The following is a 20,562-nucleotide window of genomic DNA, read 5'->3' as shown; positions in this document are numbered from 1 at the left end:
ATGGTTTAGTGACTGCTTTCACTGTATTTGATGTTGGTATAATTTTTGGAGGGGAAGGGAAAAAATATCATTTAAATTGGGATACAGTTGGACCCATTGCAACAATGAGATATAGAAGTCGTTATGTCGTAAAACGAACTTTACAACGTTGATGGGTGTGGGGGAGGATCAGGTGTCAGAGCTAGTGGGAGTTTGGGAAGGGAGAGGAAGGGGAAACAAAGAGGAGGCAACAATGCTTGATAAGAAATGTATTCATTATCTTGCTCATGTTATTGTAACTCCTCTGTGCAGTATTTTCACAATAAAAAGAAAGAAAATGAATTACACTTCATATATAAAAAATGTTCTGTGCTTAATTCAGCAGGAAATACATAACATTGGAATAATAGAGAGAAGATTAGAATGGCCCCTGTGCAAGCATGACATGCAAATTCTTGAAGTGTTCCATATTTTTACAACATGTGCTGGAGGGTATGTGGAGAGAAGGGAACCCTACCGAATCCTTGGTGGGAGTGTAAACTTGATCAACCACTTTGGAAAGCAGTATGGAGGTTCCTCAAAAGACTCCACATAAAGCCCCCCCATGACCCAGCAATCCCACTTTTGGGCATTCACCCAAATGATCACAAATAAGACCACAATAAAACTACCAGCACAACTATGTTTACTGCCCCATTATTTACGATAGATAAGGTATGGAACCAATTCTGATTCCCCTCAATTGATGATCAAGATAATTTGATAGATAGATAGATAGATAGATAGATAGATAGATAGATAGATAGATAGATAGATAGATAGATAGATAGATGGATAGGTGGATAGATGGATAGATAGATAGATGGATAGATAGATAGATAGATAGATAGATAGATAGATAGATAGATAGATAGATAGATAGATAGATAGATAGATAGATAGATAGATAGATAGATAGATAGATAGATAGATAGATAGATAGATAAATAGATGCATTCTATGCCTCCATCTGAAAGAATGACATCACTCAATTTGTTAGGAAATGGAAAGACTTGGAAAAAAAACATATTAAGTTAAGTAAGACAAGTTCAAAGAAACATAAGACGCCTGGTTTCCCTTATTTTCAGTTACTCATATATGTCTGGGATAAATAAAAAAGGTCAAAAGCTATGTGCATATGACTAGATAAGATGATGTTAAGGAAAATGTACTCCAAGATACTGACACAAGTGTTTTTTTCTTTCTTGCTATTGTTTTTAATGGACTTACAATGTATGATGTGATTTTTTTTGATTCTTTATATTTTCCTCCCCCACTTTATAACACCTGTTTTCACTGGATTTGAAGTTGGTGCACCAATATCTTATATATACACTTCTCTAATTTGGGGAGGGGAAAGGAAAAAACATAATGCTTAAATAGGATACAGGTTGACCCATTGTAACAATGAGATGCACAAGACACTATGATGAAAAATGAAGTTTATATTTAGGCAGGGCGGGGGAAACGGGGAGGAGAGGGTTCTTGTGGAGATTAGATAGAAAGGATGATGGGCGAAAATAAAGGAGGAGGTAACAATGCTTGTTAGGAAACGTACTCATTACCTTTCTCATGTAAATCTGAGCCCTGCGCACAGTATTTTTACAATAAAAATGTATGAAAATGATCTGAGAAGGAAAAGTTTATTTTCCCTATTTTCCCTATATAATATCTTTAACAAAGAAATTAATGCAAAACACTGACATGAAAGTGTTTTGAAAAAGTGTGTTTGTGTGTGTGTCTGTGCGCACCCGCGCACATGTGAGTACTCGTGCATTTGTGTTGGCATGCTCAGAGTTTGAACTCAGGACTTCAAGGCCTTGCTAGGCATTTCCTCTCTAGATTGATGAGGTATTATATAAGCTACATCACCATTCCTGGCTCTTTGGTAGTTCATTAAAAGTTTTGAAAAATAATCTCCTGAATTTTTTGTTTTTTGCTCTGATTGTCTTCCAACTGTTATCCACAGATCTGGTGCTCCTGAGTAGACATCCCAAGTAGACAGGATTACAGGTGTGACCATCCAGCACAAGGCTTTAAAAATAATTTTAAAAGTAGAAAAATATTTACTTCACGGGAGCGTGTTTTATTATCTACTAATTTTAAAGCATTTTGAACTGATTATATGTGAATTCATTTTGCTTCTGGATTCTTAAAAACTGTAAGTGATTATATTTGAAAGTTTTATTACTTTTTAAAAAGGAAACGAAATGTGGGACAGAAGAAATTTGCCCCTCTTTGGACCTCAATTTGTGCGCTCAGTTCTGAGCATGATAAGCCAATGTCACCAAAACAATCTGGGTTGAAGACAAAATGTGACAGAAAAAAATCACCAAGGGCATTGCTATGCTATTATTTCTTGGACAAAATGAATATTGAATTGAGAGTGTAAGAAAATGGAGAGATTTTACTTATCATTTTGTATTGCTGAAAGACTGTTGGAAACTTTGACTCATTTCCTTCCTCACTGTGTGTATTTGGGCCATACAATTTGTGCCTTTAATTACAATTTTTCCCAACATTAAAATGGTAATAACATGAGCATTATTTGCAATATCTAGTATAGGTATGAGTCAAGCGGAAAAGGTCAGATAATGTGATGTTAGGAAAATGAACCCTTAAATATGTATTGTAATGTTTTCGTTTCTTTCATGCATGTGTTTCTAACGCATTTATAAGATTATTTCTTTGTTGCTTTGTATGTCCCTCCCCCACAGTGTAACCCCCGCTTTCACTATATTTGATGTCAGTATAACATGTGGAGGATATGGGGACAAACAAGTCGTTTAAGGATTCAGGTGGACCTGTTGCAACAATGAGAAGTACAAAATGTCATGTCAAAACCAGCTTTACAATGTCGGTGTGGGGGGGAGGGGGGTATAATTGGGTGGGGGGAGGGGGGTAAAATTGGGTGGGGGGAGGGGGGAGGCAGGGAAGGGAAGTGAAGGGTAAACAAAGGAGGAGGCTGCAATGCTTGGTAAGAAATGTATGCATTATCCTGCCCATGTAATTGTAGCCCCTCTGTACAGTATGTTCTGAAATAAAATAAAATACAATTAAAAAAAAAAAAGAACAGAGATTACGATAAAAAAAAGCAAATTTTATCTTAAGAATTAAGAAATAAAACTTGTGAAATACTTAACATAAAATTCTATGAAGGAGCTTTGAGTTTAGCCAGCAGTTTTTTAAAATACTAAATAGAATGCAATAAGTATTACAGAAACCATTACATGTAGTGAACAACCAGATGTAATGTAATCTATTGACCATGCTCTGCTTCAAAGGAAGCGAGATGGATAACTTCTCATGCTGTACATCAAATTGATTATCTTATGTCTTGGTAGTTTAAAAATATCAGGGACAGAATCATGAAGGAATGTTGTAGATTGAGGTTAAGTCCATATGAAAATGTACAAACTTGATAAAACATAAACGTATCTCAACAGTATATTGTTTTTTTACATCATTTAAGTTACATTGTAAAGTTAGGGAAAACCTAGCAGAATGAATTCTATTTTTGATATATTTTCATAGGTCGTAAGAAGGATGAACTCTTTCTTCATTTTTGTAGAGGCATCATCAGATGAGAGGAAATGTATTTTTTTATTTGCTTCCTTCCATTTATTCTTCAGTTTGAAATCTGAACTACATGAGACTGAAAGAAGCTAAGGGAAATTAGACTCGCAGGCTTTGGAAAGAGCAATCAATGTAAAATAAATAAAATACGTATAGCCTTTTAAAAGGTATAACTAAATTGAGTTATATAGTCTCAAGCATAAACAGAAAACGATTTAAGCAATATCATGTTATTAAAAATTGAAAAATGTTAGGAGTTTAATTTTTTTCCTTTCTACTATACTTAATTAAGTATTGATTTTATATAGAGACATTAAAGATGAGATTAACAAGAAACGATTAAAAATGGACAAAAGTTCTGAATAGACCTGTTTTCCAAAAATCCTTGAAAATCACCAGTGGGTTTACAAATTTGGGTTTAATACCACTTTTATGTTGGCTTAATGCTTTGTGAACAGAAGTCATTATAGCGAAATGCAATTCAAAATTACTATGTTATTACTTCATAACTATTAAAATCAAAGGAGCCAGGTGTGATGGTAAAGGCTAGTAAGTCCAAGCAGTTAGGAGGTTGGAGTAAGAGGATTTGAGTCTAAAGCCAGTCTGGGGTACTGCACATCGTAAAAACTTTCCTTTTTAAAAACTCAAAAGGTAATAATTTTGGTGAGAGTGTAGAGAGATAAAATTTTCTTCACTCTTCGTCAAAATACAGGTTAGTATTCTCATTGTAGAAAGTAGTTTGCAGTTTTCTAAAGAAATACAAAGTTGAAATATCATCTGACCCACCAATCATATGATTACTTCTGTATTAGTAAGTCTTAAGTATATCTGTATTTCATTGTTATTCACATTTTATTCACAACAACAGCCAAGATATAAATCGAAGTTAAACTTTCAACTACAGACTAATAAAACAACTGTGGTACATGAACAAATATACTTTTCTGTTTCATCTTTTAAATAGCAAAATACTTCTCCCATTAGCCACAACTTACAATGACTTGAAAGATGTATTCTAAATGAAGAAAAACATTGTCTTCTGATCTTTGTAAAACCACACACTCACACACACACACACACACACACACACACACAACCTCAAACATTAAGTGAGAATTTTTTTAAAAAGTAAAGCAAACGCGAATTGCTGAGGCGTTTAGTTTACAATGTAAAAGGTAGTAGATAGACGGGATGACCAAGTATAGAGTTGTAATGTACAACATGAGGATAAAGGAGACAACACTGGCCTTACATAGGAATGAAGCTAAGTAAGTCGGAGTTGTTCTTCTTAGTAGCGGTTGCTCTTTTAGTTGTTCTTCCTTCAGTAATGTATAAGATGAACGTAATTCTTTAAATATACCTGCCTGCAGAAATATTAACAAACAATATAGCACTAATGTTGTATGCTCAGCACAGAACAAAATGTCAAATTAAAATATATGCGATTATCTTTGATGTAAACTATTACAAATAAGGGAAACCATGGGACCTTTGGTTCATTAAGTATGGCTTACTTCACTTATATTTTTCCAATATTTTCCATTTTCTTTCAAATGAGGTGATATCATTCTTTCCGATGGAAGCATAGTATTCCATGTGTGTGTGTGTGTATGTGTGAATGTGTGTGTGTGTGTGTGTGTGTGTGTGTGTGTGTCACATTTTCTTGATCCATTCATCTACTGAGGGGCAACTGGGTTGATTCCATATCTTAGCTATGGTAAATAATATTGTGATAAACATAATTGTGTTGGTAGCTTTAGTGAGGCATTGTTTGTGGTCACTTGGGTAAATGCCCAGAAGTGGGATTACTGGGTAATAGGGAGAGCATTATTTTGTACATCAAGGATAATCTTAGTAAATGAGCAGAATAGTTCAATAGCTATGTACATATGACCGTATAAGGTGATTCCAAGTGAAGTGAGCTCCAAGACATGTTCTTTGTTGTTGTGGTTCTTAATGTATTATGTGATTTCTTTTTATCCTTTTGTGTTTTCCCCACCTATAGTTTATCCCATGTAGTCACTGTATTTGATTTGATACCTGGATATTGTAAATATGTTGATCTGAACAAGGGAAAGGAAAGGGAAAAAACAAATTGGTGAGACAAAAGGGGAACCTATACAACAGTGATATTCACAAGACAATATGTTGGACATAATCTTGGGAGTGGTGTTGGGAGGGAAGAGGGAAAAAATGGGGGAAAAGATAACAAGTGAGAAAAGAAATGAATTCATTTCCTTACTTACATAGCTATAACCACTCTGTACATTACCTTGACAATAAAATTTAAATTAAAAATAAAATAAAATACATGAGAGCAGCAATACAGTAGATGGGAGTGGGGGAAATACTGTACTATACAAAGAAGAGTAGAACAGCTATGAGAGCAGTAAATTTACTTTAACATAGGAAGCAATAAACTAGCATACAGATTTTCACATGTTAGTCATTAAAAATGGAAAACAATATGCACAATCAGTAGACCAAGAAAGATAAAATAGAAAAATAAACAATAAAGGTGAAAGAGTGACTTGGGTCAAGAATATCAAATGACACAATTAGGAAACAAATAACAAGCTGGTAAGTTTAAAAAATATTGCCCATAATTATATTAAATGTTTTTTACATCACAATTTGTTAGAACTATAATTCAATTTAATAGTATATCATTTTAATATTAGGTTACTTATTACTGATTTCTTAATAGTGAATATTTAATATATAATTTTAGTAGCTATAGAAAAAAAGAAAGTGAAACTAATTTTAATAATATATTTCATGAATTGTAAAATTGAGAAGCATTAAAATTTAAACAAATAATATATCATTATTGTTTCATTTTTGTGAATTAATATAATATTTCAAATTGTATCCTACACTTAGCGCTCATCTTAACATCAAATAATAAATTATTGCACATGACTCTTCGTATTAGTTGGGAGGGTTCAGCACTATGGTAAAATTCACACCACACAGTACACGAGGGTATGACTCCTCTCACATCACTTAAATTATGGAAATTTGATTTCTACAGGCATGTTAAATTCCTGTCTAGGTGACATCTATAAAATTATATACAATTATATAAATGAGGAGTATTTCAGATGATACATAAAGTCATATTCATTAATTAAATTTTTATTATTTTGAACCAAATAAATATTTATAGAGAGTCTGAATTTCTGAGTAGATGATGGTGTATGTGTGCTACAATATACATTGTTTCTACAATTTGATTTAATTTTTCATAAGGGGTTAAATGTATAATATTGTATATATGAAAGTAAACTGAATGTTTATTCCATTAATCCTTGGCCACTTGTCTAATCCCAATATAAATTATCCATGTGTTTGAAGTAATGAAATTAACAACAGATATAAGCCAGGTGAATCAGTATGTAGTAGACAAGTATTTTCCCCTTTATTTTGATAGTTAGTCCTCTTGTACACGACGGAATATTCTTGGGAAAAGGTTCTCCAGGCTGACCACAACTGCAGAATATTATGGTTTGATCTATCAAAAGAGAAGGAAGAAAGGGGAACCTTCCTTCCAAAAGTCTGCTCCAAGGGATATGATCAGTTTTATGGTGGTGACTTGGAAATGAACATCTTTCACAGTCAACCTTGAAAAACCAACTTGATAGATCATTTCTGTAAGTGGTTACACAGGATCATTTATGTCTTTGCAAGGAAGCCAGATTGCCTCATTTTGTGACAATTAAAACAGCAATTTAGTCAGCTATTCTTTGTACCCTTAGGAGAAAAAAACCCTTGACTCTAAGCCAGGGAATCACTGGGGCCCAGAGAAGCTACTACATTGAATAGTAATCCTAGACCTCTTAAAAACAAAAACCAAAAAAACCAACAACAAACCCACAAAACAAAACAGAACAACAACAACAACAAAATTCCAGTAAGCACAGCCAGGCAGTGCTGCCATCACAGCGTACATGAAGTCAAGCAAAAATCAGAAGCTCAGAGTCATGTAGCAGATAACTAAATATTTTTATGAGGCAGACTGAAATGAGACTCCAGAGAGAGGGTCTGAAAGACTAATCAGAGAGACTAAAATTGGACACTCAATGATTAAAAATAGAATTCCTTGTAGAACAAGTAAATCATAAAAAGCGTGTGTATGTAAGAACAAGACAACAGACCAAATTCCAGAAATGCACATTTTCTTAGAGGTCAGCTTAATGAATTATCAATGGAAATCTTTGAATTCTTAAATATTTGACCATTTGTGAGTAATGGCCAATTGCTGAAGAGAAAGAAAATGTCATCACTCTGTTAGGAGGTCCAATATCAAATTAGGAATAATCAAGTACATATTTGCAATAAAAAGAGAAAAATAACTTTCCAAATGAGGGTTTCATTTGTTTTGATGTAACAGTTCTTGATTTATGTGCTAGCCAATACCATACAATTGATCCAGTCTCATAGCTGAATTGATATTTACTGCAGTATTCTCACATGAAGGTAAAGAGGAAATTTACAAATGTCTGATGAAATAAGTTGAGAGTGAAGTGTTCTAATAGTGATATCTGAGGTTTAGACACAGGTGAACAGGTGGATTTTATTTTCTAAAAATCCCCTATTTTTAGCCTGGTACCAGTGGATCCCAGCTGTAATCATAGCTACTGAGGAAGCTGAGATCTGAGGATTGTGGTTGGAAGCCAGCATTGGCAGGAAAGTCCGTGAGACTCTTATGTCCATTTTACTACAAGAAAACCAGAAGTGGCACTGTGGCTCAAAAAATAGAGCACTCACCTTGGGTTGAAGAGCTCAGGGACAGTGCCCAAGCCCAGACTTCAAGCTCCTCGACAAACAATAACAACAAAAAAATCTCCCTTTTCTTGGACTGCCTACATCTTTTCCTAATATTCAACAAAGAGGCCATTTTATCACCCACTACATTTAAGTCCTATCCTAGCTACTGTAATACAATGAATTGGTACCTTATGTCAAAAGTTTTGTCTTTGCAAAAACAAATAATAGTAGTGGTAATTTTTTTCCAGTCCTTAACTTTGGGCCTGAGCCCTGAACATGGTTATTCTGGTAGCTTTAATGGGAGCTTGTTTGTTATTTATTGGATTACTGCCCATGAAGGGAATTACTGGGTCAAATGTGAGACCTATATTTAGTCTTTTGAAGAAACTCCATACTGCATTCCAGAGTGGTTTAACAAGTTTAATTTCCCACCATCAACGTAATAGAGTTCCCATTTGGCTACATCCACACCAGCTTATGCTATTGTTAGTTTTCTTGATAATGGCCATTCTAACTGGGATTATAGTTCTCTTTCTTTGGTGAGTTCCTCTCTGATTTGGGAATGAGTCTAATTCCAGCTTCATAGAATGTTTAATAATTCCATTTACCTTTCTATTCCATTGAAGACTTAGATCTGTGTATTGTAAATTCTTTGCAGGCCTTAATTTCATGGTACATTCATTGAGTCCTAGATTTTTCCGATATGGGAAGTACTTTATTGACATTTCATTTTCATTACTTCTTGTGTGTCACTTCTTAGTTCAGATAGAGTACAGGAAAGGATTAATTTCTCTAGGATTCTCCAGGTGATTGGCATAAGGTTTTCAAAGTACGCTCTTATAACGTTCTCAATTTTGCTTATTTCTGTTGTGATATCTCATTTTTGTCTCTAATTTTCTCTATTTGGGTGAGTTCTCCTATTCTATTTTGGATTTTATATTATGAAGGTGATATACAGAGGGGTGGGTTACAGTTACATAAGTAATGAGTACATTTTTAACAGTGTTACCTTTCCTCATTTTCTCCTGCTTCCTCCAACCCCGACAACCCACTCCCCCAATTTGTAAAGTTCATTTCTAACATAGTGTGTAGTGTATAGCACTGTTGCTTTGGTTAAACTTTTTCAAGCCATTTCTGTGATTTCCCTTCCCTTCCCCAAATCATATTAACTTATGTATAAGAGAAAGGATACAGAAATCAAAAACAGTGAATACCAAAGGGTAAAACTAAATATACATAACTAAAAACAGTTCACTATACAATCATCTTGTAGCCATTTTTGGAACTAATTTCTATAAGCATCATTTTATATGGTGATATGCATATAGCTATTAGAGCTATTGCGATCTTTCCTAAGAATATCCTAAACATATTCTAGTTTTTCCAAATGAATAAAAACATGTACTCTTATGATTCTTTGGGGCTGACTTGTTAAACTTATCATGTTTTTAAGTATTTCCATTTCCTAACAAATGGGGCAATGTCATTCATTCTGATGGAAGCATAGAGTTTTGTCGTGAATATATACAAAATTTTTTGATACATCATTGCTGCGTCATAGGTGAGCACTATTGAGGAATCTCTCTACTTCTTCACAGATTATTTGAAAAAGTGTAGTAATGGTCCATTTTGGCCACATCCCCACAAGCCCAGCATCTGTTATTATTAGTTTTCTTCATAAAGGTCATTCTAACTGGGGTGGGGTGGAATCTCAACGTTGCCTTGATTTGCATTTTTATGGCTAGAAATGTTGCATATTTATTCATGTGTCTATTGGCAATTCATATTTCTTCTTCAATTAGATTCCTCTTTAAATCTTTATCCCACTTATTAAGAGGGTTGTTGTTTCTGTGAGGATTTGTTTTTTTTTTGGGGGGGTTAACTTTTGGGGCTTTAAATGTATTTGAGAACCATTACCTGTTGCAGAGCAAGTAAAGATCTTTATCTGCTGGCTTTCTATTTATCTATCTATATAATTTCTCTTCTTATATTTGGTAAGGTACTCTCAAGTCTGTTAAGTTATTGAAAGATACAATTCTGTTTTGTTGATTCTTTTTAAGTTTTATTTTGTCTCTATTTAGTTATTTTTGACTTAATTTTTTATTTGTTTCTGTCTACTGCTTTGGGTTTTGTATTGTTCCTGTTTTCAAGGAGCTCTGGTACATAATAAAATATTCATTTGAGATATCCCCAATTGCTTGATGTAGGCACTCAGAGCTATAAATTTTCCTCTAAGTACTTCATTTACTGTATCCCAGAGGAGCTGGTATTTTGTGACTTCCTTTTTGTTAAATTCCCCAAAATTCCAGATTTCTATTCTAATCTCTTCAGTGTCCGACTGGTCATTCAGCAACAACAACGTGTGGTTATCTTCATGGGTTTGAGAATTTTTTTGCTTAAGCTATGTAATTCTAAGTTTATTCTGTTGTGGTCTGACAAGATATGATAATTCAAATAATTTTTCTTTCAATTTGGACAGAATTTATGTGTGAAATAGGATATGTTCTATTTTGGAGAATCTTCCATGAGCTGCTGTCAAAAATGGATATTCTGATATATATTCTGTAGATGTCTGTTAGGGCTAGGTTGTCAATGTAATTCTTTAGGTCTTAAGTTTGTTGGTTGAGTGTTTCCTGGATAGGTCATCCATGGATGACAATGATGTGTTGAGATTTGTTTTCAGGTTAAGTAGTATTTGGTTGATGAAGTGGGGTGCTCCAGGATTCAGGGCTAATGGAGTTGCATTTATTAATATGTAATGTCTATTCCTACTAATTTCAATTTGAATTTTATTTTATCTTATTCTAGCAATTCGACTGTGGTCTGTTTATGGTGTCCATTTGCTTGAAAATTTTACTTCCAATCTTTCAGTTTGAGTATGGGTTTGTTTTTGTTAATAAAATGTGTCTCTTGTAGGAAGTAGATGGATGTGTCTTGTTTTATAATACTGCTATCTTATCTATGTCTTCTATTTGGAAATTGAAGTCCAGTGATATTGAGAGGTAAGACTGTGAAATATCCGATAAGTCCTGCTATGTTATACACCTGCTCTTAAGAGCTATGACTCATCTACTTATTCTTAATATATTTACCTTATTCTTTGGTAGGGAGCATTGTATATAACCAGTTAATGTTCTTGATCTTCTCTATGTAATATATATTTAATTAACTCCTATACTGCTGAGTTGGTGGAGATACATTTTTTCAAATTTTCTTTGTCATGAAAATATTTTTATATATCCTTTAAACGTAAAGGAGATTTTTGCTTGGTACCATGTTCAGGTTTGGTAGTTGCTTGCCTTTATGTTTGACATGTATCATGCCAAGCTCTGTTTTTACCATATCAGCTAAGAAATCTATATTTATTCTGACTGTATATCCTTTATAAATAATCAATCTTTTCACTATGGCAGGTATAAAAATGCTTTCCTTGATCTTTAATGATCTTCTAATGGATTATAATGTGGTGGTGGGCTGTTCTGTTCTGGAATTCTCTGTTTGGTGTTCTAAAAGCTTCTCTTCTCTGAATGAGCTTCTTTGGATGTTTGGCCTGATCTCTGCTAGAATTCTGTAATATGTTTTCCATGCATTTAGTTTCCTGCTCTTCTCCTTCTTGAACCTATCTCCCCCAAATTTGATCTTCTGAGTCATGAAGTTCTGGCAAGATCACTTCTTATTTCTTGGATTTGTTCTAAGTGATTATTTCCTCTTTCCTATTAGACCTATTCTGTCTTGGACCCTTGAGATTATCTTCTATGTCATCTATTTGCTGTGGATACTTTCTACTTTGTTTTTGATTTCCCTGTCTTCTAATTGGTCATTTTTCAGAGCTTCTATCTCTTTATTAAAGCTTTGTTTTAGGTCTTGTATGGACTTTCTTTACATCTTTTCTTTGAGTGGAGGGGTTGGGAGGGTTGTATTTTCATATGTGTCTTCTCTTATATCTTTTTTTTTGGGGGGGTCCGGTTATGGGGCCTGAACTCTGGGCCTAGGCACTGTCCCTCAGCTCTTCAGCTCAAGGCTAGCACTCTACCACTTGAACCTCAGCTCCACTTCCGGGTTTTTTCTTTTTTGCTTCTGTGATGTTGAGGAATTGAACCCAGGGCCTCATGTTTGCTAGGCAAGCGCTCTACCACTGAGCCACCTTCCTAGCCATTCTTTTATATCTTTTAAGTAGGCATCCATTTTTTCCCTGGACTCTCTTGACTTCCAGAATTTATTCAAAATTTTGTTTGTAGTCTCCATGAATTATTTTACTAATCTTTGGTTGGTCTCATCTTGTTCACAAATTTCCTTGTAGAGGTTTTTGTATCTTTTCATTAATCACATTGTTTAGCAGTATTTGTAATGTATTTTGAAAACTATCTTCTATGTTCTTGACTGGGTATTCTAGTGCCTGGTTATTTACTGTAAATTATGCTACCTTGACATCACTTTTCTTGTATTTTTCTGAATCGTTCTCATGCATTTGGAGGATTTATTTTAAGGGATCTACGATATTATCAGATGATTCTCTATGTTCTTGGTTGATTTGCAAGGTGTTGATTTGATATTCTGTTGTGATTTGTTTTTCTGGAATTAGGTTTTTGTCTAGACCATTAAGTGTAGGAATAGAAATCAGTGTGATGTTAATACTTGTGATTCCAGTGATAGTTCTGACTGTCAGTGCTATGGTGAATTGTGTCTGTGTTTGGATGGGCTGTCACTGTTCCTACTTTTTTCCCATGTGGCATTCTTATTTCCACACTGCAGCTGTGCTTTTCAATATATTGGCCAACACTGTCACACCTGCCTGCCTGGTCACCTTTTTATAGATTTCTGGTTTTTTTGAAGACAATATAAAATCTTCTTTTGAATTGTGTATCTATATATAATTATAGCTGACTTGATGTGATCCTCTATAAGTGGAGTACCTGGTAGGACCCCAAATCTCTGTTTCACTAGAGAAAACTAGGGTAGTTTTTTTGTTATTATGCCATTGTTTTTCCTCTTCCTCAGATTTATTTTGTATATTGTTGATTTTTTCAGGTAATTTAGGATTGTGATTGTTGTATCAGATTATTTTTGTTTTGCTCTTTGTGTTACTGTGAAATAGTGATTTCAGGCTTGTTTGAAGAGACAGAAAGAATATGAAATGTATGTTACTACATTGAAAGAAAGAGAGTAGGCGTTTTAAACTATTTGTTACAGGTAAGAATTGTGTTAAAATGTTTTTTCCACATCTTTCTGTCCTCAGAAATTTCAAGTATGCAGCCAATGGCATGAGTTTGCCTTAAAAGATACCTTATGAATAAAGTTGGTATATAATTGTTGGCTTTGATTTACATTAAAACTAGCATGTCATTCTCTATGTCCATCTAACGTCAAGTGTCTTTAACCGGTCTATATATAAATATGTAAGCAACTACCCAGGAGATTTGAGAATTCATATGAGGGATTCAGTCTAGCTCAGATCCTGCCTAGACCATCCTGCCTCCACCATGGAAACTGGACTGCTATCTGAGTCCACCACACACAGCTGATTTTTGGTATAAGACTGCTTTACATTTACAAATTTAAGACTCTTGTGGAACACTCTCTGAAAACCTTACACAGCCTGACCTGAAAAAGCCAGCTATGTTGTTTTGTTATTGAAACATGTGTAAAGCCTCTTGTAAACTTTGATTTTCAGGTTTCACAGGCATCCAAGCTATGGTAAAACTCTCATCCCATCTATTTAGTTGTGTCATTACAGTGTTCTGGCAAGTATTTGTTGATCAATTCTTGACAGGATGCATGTAAGCTATACTTGTTCCCATTGATCTCTTTGTTGTTTTATTTGAAAATATCCTGCAGAAAAATCCCTCTGATACTCTATCTCCCAGCTAACCAGCAAAGAGCAGTCTGGAAGCTGGCTCAAAAAATAACCATCAAAATGCTAAATAATGCCCTCCGACTCAAAGTTGTAGGACACTAGCCTCGAGCAAAAGTGCTCAGGGAAAATGCTCAGGCTTTGATTTCAAAGCACAGATCCCAGGCACAAGCACCTAGACCACCGGACATTGTGGAAAAAGTAAGAGGAGATGATGTCACATCAGCCACTTTGTGCCTGCCCTTTCAAAATTAACCAGAGCCAAGAGGTCAATAGAAACAAGTTGAGAAGCTTGTCCATCTAATATCCATATCTGTCTAACTTCTAACTGGACAGGAATTTACATTCTTGCCTTTGTTACCTGCTATTTATAGGAAATGATCAAGCTCTCTCACCAGGCCCTTATCTACTCCAATTCAGCTCTGGCTTCTGATTGGTTTTCGACTCATGATCCAAATGGAATTTTTTCTGGCTTGTGTCCTTGGTGGGTTTTCCTGTGTCACTCGTATCTAGTCCTGCCACCATGTCAGCCTATTGCCTGATCTCAGCATTTTCAACTTTCTCTCTAACAGGATAATAGCCCTCACTTAGTCCTGGGACCAAGTCAAGGCCATCCTGTTACTGCAGGCAACCAAAGGCTTTGGCTTGGACCCAGCAAAGACCTGGACTTGAAGGCCCCGGCCCCAATGACTCTTCAACATTCCCATGCCAGCAGGACTTTGCCAGAAATGACCACAATGACCTCCACATTTTATACTCCAGGGTTCAAAACCATTGGAATCTGCTTTGTTCTCATAACTTAATGATACTCCACTCTCAGCCCAATACTTTTTATGTTTCCAAAGATCCTATATGAAGAATAGCCTCTCCCCTCTTGGCCCTAAAATTTTATATATCTAAAGATAGAATATGAGGGATTGACCCCTATCCTTATGTCCTAAGCCCATACAGATTCCAGGCAAAATTCCAGGTATGTGTGAATTCCTTTGAAGTGAAGGCAGGGCAACCCACATAGGCCTAGCTGTAAATATTCCATTGTGGGTCCAACTGAAAGGCCCCCACCTTCTTTGACCTAGGGGTTTTTCAATAATCTCTCCTTGCTCAGACCTCCTATAAAAACACAAATCCTGTCCCAGCTCCCTCACACAACCTTCAAACCCTTTGGAATGGCTGTGCCTCTCGCTGTTCCTTAATAAACAATCCTCTCCCATTGATGATTGAGTCTGTCCTACACCTTTTCCATTTTCCTCCAATTTCCTAATAAGGTCAGTCTGTATTCTATGATCCTGCAGAGAGATAATTAGGTAAACATTCTTTTACAGACTTGTGAATAATTCTGATTCTGCCCACATCAGTTATCTATCCAGACCTGTGCCTGAGTGAGAGGATTTTAAAAGAAATAAGTGATTTAAAATTTAAAATTAAATGTAGAATAAAATTAGTTCCAATGCATTACATTAATATATTTATAAACACCTGAGAGACCTAAAGGTGTATAAGATTTTTTTTTTATTGAAAGTGAAGGAATAGTGGCATTTGGTTCTCTATATTTTAAGAAATTTGCAAAAAGGATTGGCAAAATAAGATTTACATTTGCAGCAGGCTTGACACATTAAATTTTGCATATTGAAAGGAGCACAAGCCTCAGTAATATGTCAATGCTATCCTCTTATTTATTTCTAAAGGTTTATGCTTCTAGTTTCTTAATATTAAAACTTTAAAAATTAATTTTTAGCTAGTTGTGCAAAGGAGTTTCGCTTAATCATGTCAGTGTTGAATAGAGTATATGTGCATTTCAATGTACAATACATCTGGATCATTATCAAACTTTCTATTTTTCTTCCTTCCCTTACACCAACCCCATCTATTCCTTCAAGTTTCCTACTTATATTCTCACATGTGTATGATTGTATTAGTCCAACATGTCCCCTCCATTCATATGCCCTACTCCCCTTAAGCCCAAGTCTCCCTTTTAAGTCTTGTTTGAACTTCATGGTATTTTGTTAAATATCTCTGACTTTGGGATTTGGCTTTGGGCTTGCCCCATCCTCTCTTCCATGTTTGGCCTACATGAATGAGGAATTTTCTCCACATTACTAATCTCTGAATGGCTGAAATAGGTCTCCTTTACTATTCACCTTCAGTCCTAAATTCAGAATTGGAGCTTTTTTTCTTTTCTACACACTGAAGATAGAAGGAAAATAATTTCCATGTTCTTAGCATTGTGCTATCCATCATGAATTTCCATTGCTTATCACTTCAGCAATCTAAACTTAAAGTCATGTTTTCTGCATCATATTCACACAGTTTAAGTGAATATCGAGGGTAATTAACCTAGTATTGAAAGTTTAGGAACGGTCTTCAATTTCTGATGATAGACGCTTGAGTAAGTTTAATTATACAGATTACACTATGTAGTGAGTCCTGTAGTCTTTTACATTTTCAAATGAATTTAGTTAGTTTTTATTAATAATTAAAATCATTTTATTTCAGTATTTGAAACGCTGTCCCAATTATTTTACAACTTTCACATTAAGCTAGACTGAACTTCCCTCCCCCCACTTTCCCCACTACTTCAGGTTAAGTCTCCTTGGGCTTTATTGTTTGAGAGGCCAAAGGAAGAGAAAAGAGAGAGGTGATCATTACTCAGATATCTCCTTCCTCTTCTGTTTCTGCTATTCATGTTGAGAGGAAGACTGGAGCAGGGCACAAGAGTGATGCTTGACTTCACCATACAAAGGAGCATTCCTGGCATGTCAATTATTGTTTCTCAGAATCACTAAAACTGCTTATTCTTGCTTTATCTGTAACAATCTAACTGTGGCGCCCTTGGTGCAGGAGGAAGCACATTAACAGGATATTACCTATAAATTGGTATTTTATATTTCAACTTACTACTATCATAAATATAAATCTTTGGGTACATACATGCAAAGGCACTGATTGTCCAACAGTACCTTAGTGAGGAATAGACAATTCTACTCATCTCCCCACTCCTCTCATCTCCTCCTTTTCCCTTTCCTCACTTACCCTCCCCTACCTTCTTTCTTTGTGTCTCACTCCTCCATATTCATCTTTACTTGCTCTATTTTCTCTTCTAGTAGCAAGTGATTTGGCTTATCAGACAACACATAAATAATTGAATTTTTTATCTTTTTTATGATTATTTACTCTTGAGAAGTTAGTTCTACAATAGAACCAGTGGCTTATACCTAGCTACTGGGTAGCTTCAAAATTGACAATTGATATTCAAAGTGATTCCAAATAAATAAATGTAAGGGAGTCTTTCTTCCACTTTTGGTAAAAGGAAGAAGTGAAGGTGTACAGGTGATATAGTCCAAACATTGAGAATTAAAGCCCAGAGCTCAAGGCCAGGAGTTCAAACCCCATTACCAGCTCAATAAAAAAAAGAATCATTCATCTTTGAATGGGGATATTTGTCCAAAAATTCATACCCAGGACAATTTTCAATGTCAAAGACACTTTCACAGGCTCTTTCACATCTTAAACGGATTCCTCTGCTTGATTCACCTTATAAGAAATAGGAGCCACACTTCACATTAAAAATAGTGAGTGAAGTTTCAGAGGAAGAGGGTGGAGGAGAAGCTGAAGGCTAAACAAGTTCTCCCATAGAAAGCAGTTTTAGTGTTCCCGTGAACAGTCCTAATCTAAAGAATCACACCAAGTGTGCCATCACAGTACAGAAAAGTTGGCAAGAGAGGGAAAATCCAGGCAAGGAGACAGATATGAGCACCTGCCAGTAGCCATTGCTGCAGCAGCAGCAGTGGCAGCAGTGGCAGCAAAGGGGCCTCCAAACCTATGGAGAGAGTCTAGTCCAAAGGCAGCAGATGTGGAAGGCGAACGATTCTACTCTACACCAGCAAGAACAGACAAGCAGCAGATATCTTCATCCTGCATATCACAGACCAGAGATGGCCCAGGGACCAAGACTCTGGCATGATAGAACCCTGACATCCTCCCTCCTTCTCAGGGAGCAGAGGAGGAAAGGCCACCCTTCACCCTCAACAACGGAGATCTCCATCTTTGATACTGACAAAGGCCTGGTTGAGCAACTAGCTCCAACTAAGGCCTCAAGAGTCATTTAGCAGGTCATAAGAAACTGACCTGACCCGGCAGGCTCAGCTCCACCCAGGGGAGAGTCACCCTGCCCAGGCAGAAATAGCTCCGACCATGGAGGAGTGACTTTCTACACTTGGAAGAGCCAGAGGCTAACACTCCCTACAGCAGCCTGGACAAACTGTTGAAACTCAGTAAACATAAATCCTAAGAATGGCTCCAGCCTGCGCTCTGTGAGAGTCTCAGGAGCTAGCCCCTCAGAGATAAGCCACTGTATGCTGAAAGGCCTCAACCCTACCCAGAACCTAGCCTCATCACAGCATCTCCAAACTAGAGGAAAGAGCCATCTCCCTCTTTTGTGACTCAAAGTAGATATCACTCCCACTGAACTAGCCTGGGAGGAGGATCCCAAAATTGGGGGTAATGCAGAACATTTTTCTGCCGCTCAAAGAAATTGACTTAAGAAACCAATCAAGCCACAGAAAAACCAAACACCAAAAGCAGACCAGAGACTCCACCACGAGACTGGTTATGGATACATGGGAGATACATAATCTTTCCATCACCCCATCAAAAAAAGCCAAAAATCAAAGAATTGTGTTTTGAACCTTTTTAAAATTTTTATATTTAAACAATTGTTTTCTATTAACCTTTTTTTTTTCTCATAATTTTTATTTTACCTGTATATGTGTGTGTGTGTGCTTTTAAAAAAATCTCTTTGGAACTTATGGTCCTTTTTTGTAATTCTTTTCATTTTTTCCCTTTTTTTTACTTTGTTGGTTGTTTTTCCAGCTGTGGTGACTTCAACATATGTGTGCATTTTATTTCAATTTTTGTGTCTATATTTTATTTCATATAACACAAACTACAAAAAGACTCAGTGATTTAGAAATTTCCAAATAGAATTCTAAGATAGACACTCGAAATTTTGTTACTACTAAGAATGGGCAGGTCTTCTTAGTGGAGGGAATAACATAATAACAGGGACATTGTTTGACATGATTTGAATTCCTCCTCCTTTTGCCTCACTATTTCCAATAGTATTACTTCAAAGACTTTATTGGAAAGAAAATAATTTTTTTTGTATGAACTCAGAATTTTTGGTTTAATTGGAACACACTACTCTTTCATATTTCATGTTAATTCTAAAATCTTCTTTCCTTGATTTAAAATCACAGATATGAATTTATAGTGCTAAAATAGCATATGCGAATTTATATGAAATAGTCCAAACTATATTCACTTCACGCTATATGTAATATAGAGTGTAATAATAATAGTGATTAATATACTCTGTAATAATGGACTTTGGGGAAATCAATTACAGTGGATTTTTGTGACATATTAAAAACAGGAAAATTATATTTGATTCTATTTAAAAAACTCACAGTTACATCTAAAAATAACTCATAGTCATAAACTAGTGCTGAAAAAGCAAGATTGCTTATTGGAAAAAGCCAGAAATTTCAATAAATATGTTTATTTAATGGACTTGGATCTGTGCTTTAGTGGCTCATGCCTATAATCCTAGCTATTCAGGAGACTGAGATCTGGGGATAGTGGTTCAAAGCCAGACTGGGCAGAAAAGTCTGTGAGACTCCTATCTACAATAAACCAACTGAAAACTAGAAACCGCACTGTGGCTCAAGTGGTAGAGTGGTAGCCTTGAGCTAAATAGCTGAGGGACAGTGCACAGGCCCAGAGTTTGAACCCCACAACCGACAAAAAAATCTGATATGGATTTTTATTATTTAATGATATTTAATTGTGAAAATGTGTACAGAGGGGTTTCAATTACATGAGCAAGGTAATGAGTACATTTCTTATCAAGTATTATGCCTCCTCCTTTTTTGCATCGGACATATACTAGCAATTGCATATAAGGGAAATCATGGACCTCTGTTACTTTGGGCCTGGCTTACTTCACTTAATATAATTTTTCAAAGTCTCTCCATTTCCTAACAAATGCTGCAATGTCATTCTTTCTGATGGAGGCATAGAATTCCATTGTGTATATATACCACATTTTCTTGATCCATTCATAGACTGAGGGGCATCTGGGTTGGTTCCATATCTTAGCTATGGTAAATAATGCTGCAATAAACATAGTTGTGCTGGTAGCTTTAGTATGGTCTTATTTTTGATCATTTGGGTAAATGTCCAAAAGTGGGATTGCTGGGTCATAGGGGAACTGTACATAGAGTCTTTTGAGGAACCTCATACTACTTACCAAAGTGGTTGAATATGATTACACTCCAACCAACAATGCA

At 35.6% G+C, this 20,562-nt stretch overlaps 1 non-coding gene across 1 annotated transcript; it reads left to right on the top strand.

Moving 5' to 3' along the window:
* The first annotated feature begins 344 nt into the window (after positions 1 to 344).
* LOC138820341 (U6 spliceosomal RNA) lies at positions 345 to 454 on the top strand. The gene has a single exon (XR_011369838.1). It is a non-coding gene; the product is annotated as a U6 spliceosomal RNA (small nuclear RNA).
* Positions 455 to 20,562: the final 20,108 nt, after the last annotated feature.

This window comes from Dipodomys merriami, unplaced genomic scaffold, assembly GCF_024711535.1.
Source record: "Dipodomys merriami isolate MVZ:Mamm:240054 unplaced genomic scaffold, mDipMer1.0.p SCAF_863, whole genome shotgun sequence".
In the NCBI taxonomy this organism is placed as follows: domain Eukaryota; kingdom Metazoa; phylum Chordata; class Mammalia; order Rodentia; family Heteromyidae; genus Dipodomys; species Dipodomys merriami.
The sequence above is the reverse complement of the archived record's forward strand: the minus strand, read 5'-3'. Positions and strand labels throughout refer to the sequence as shown.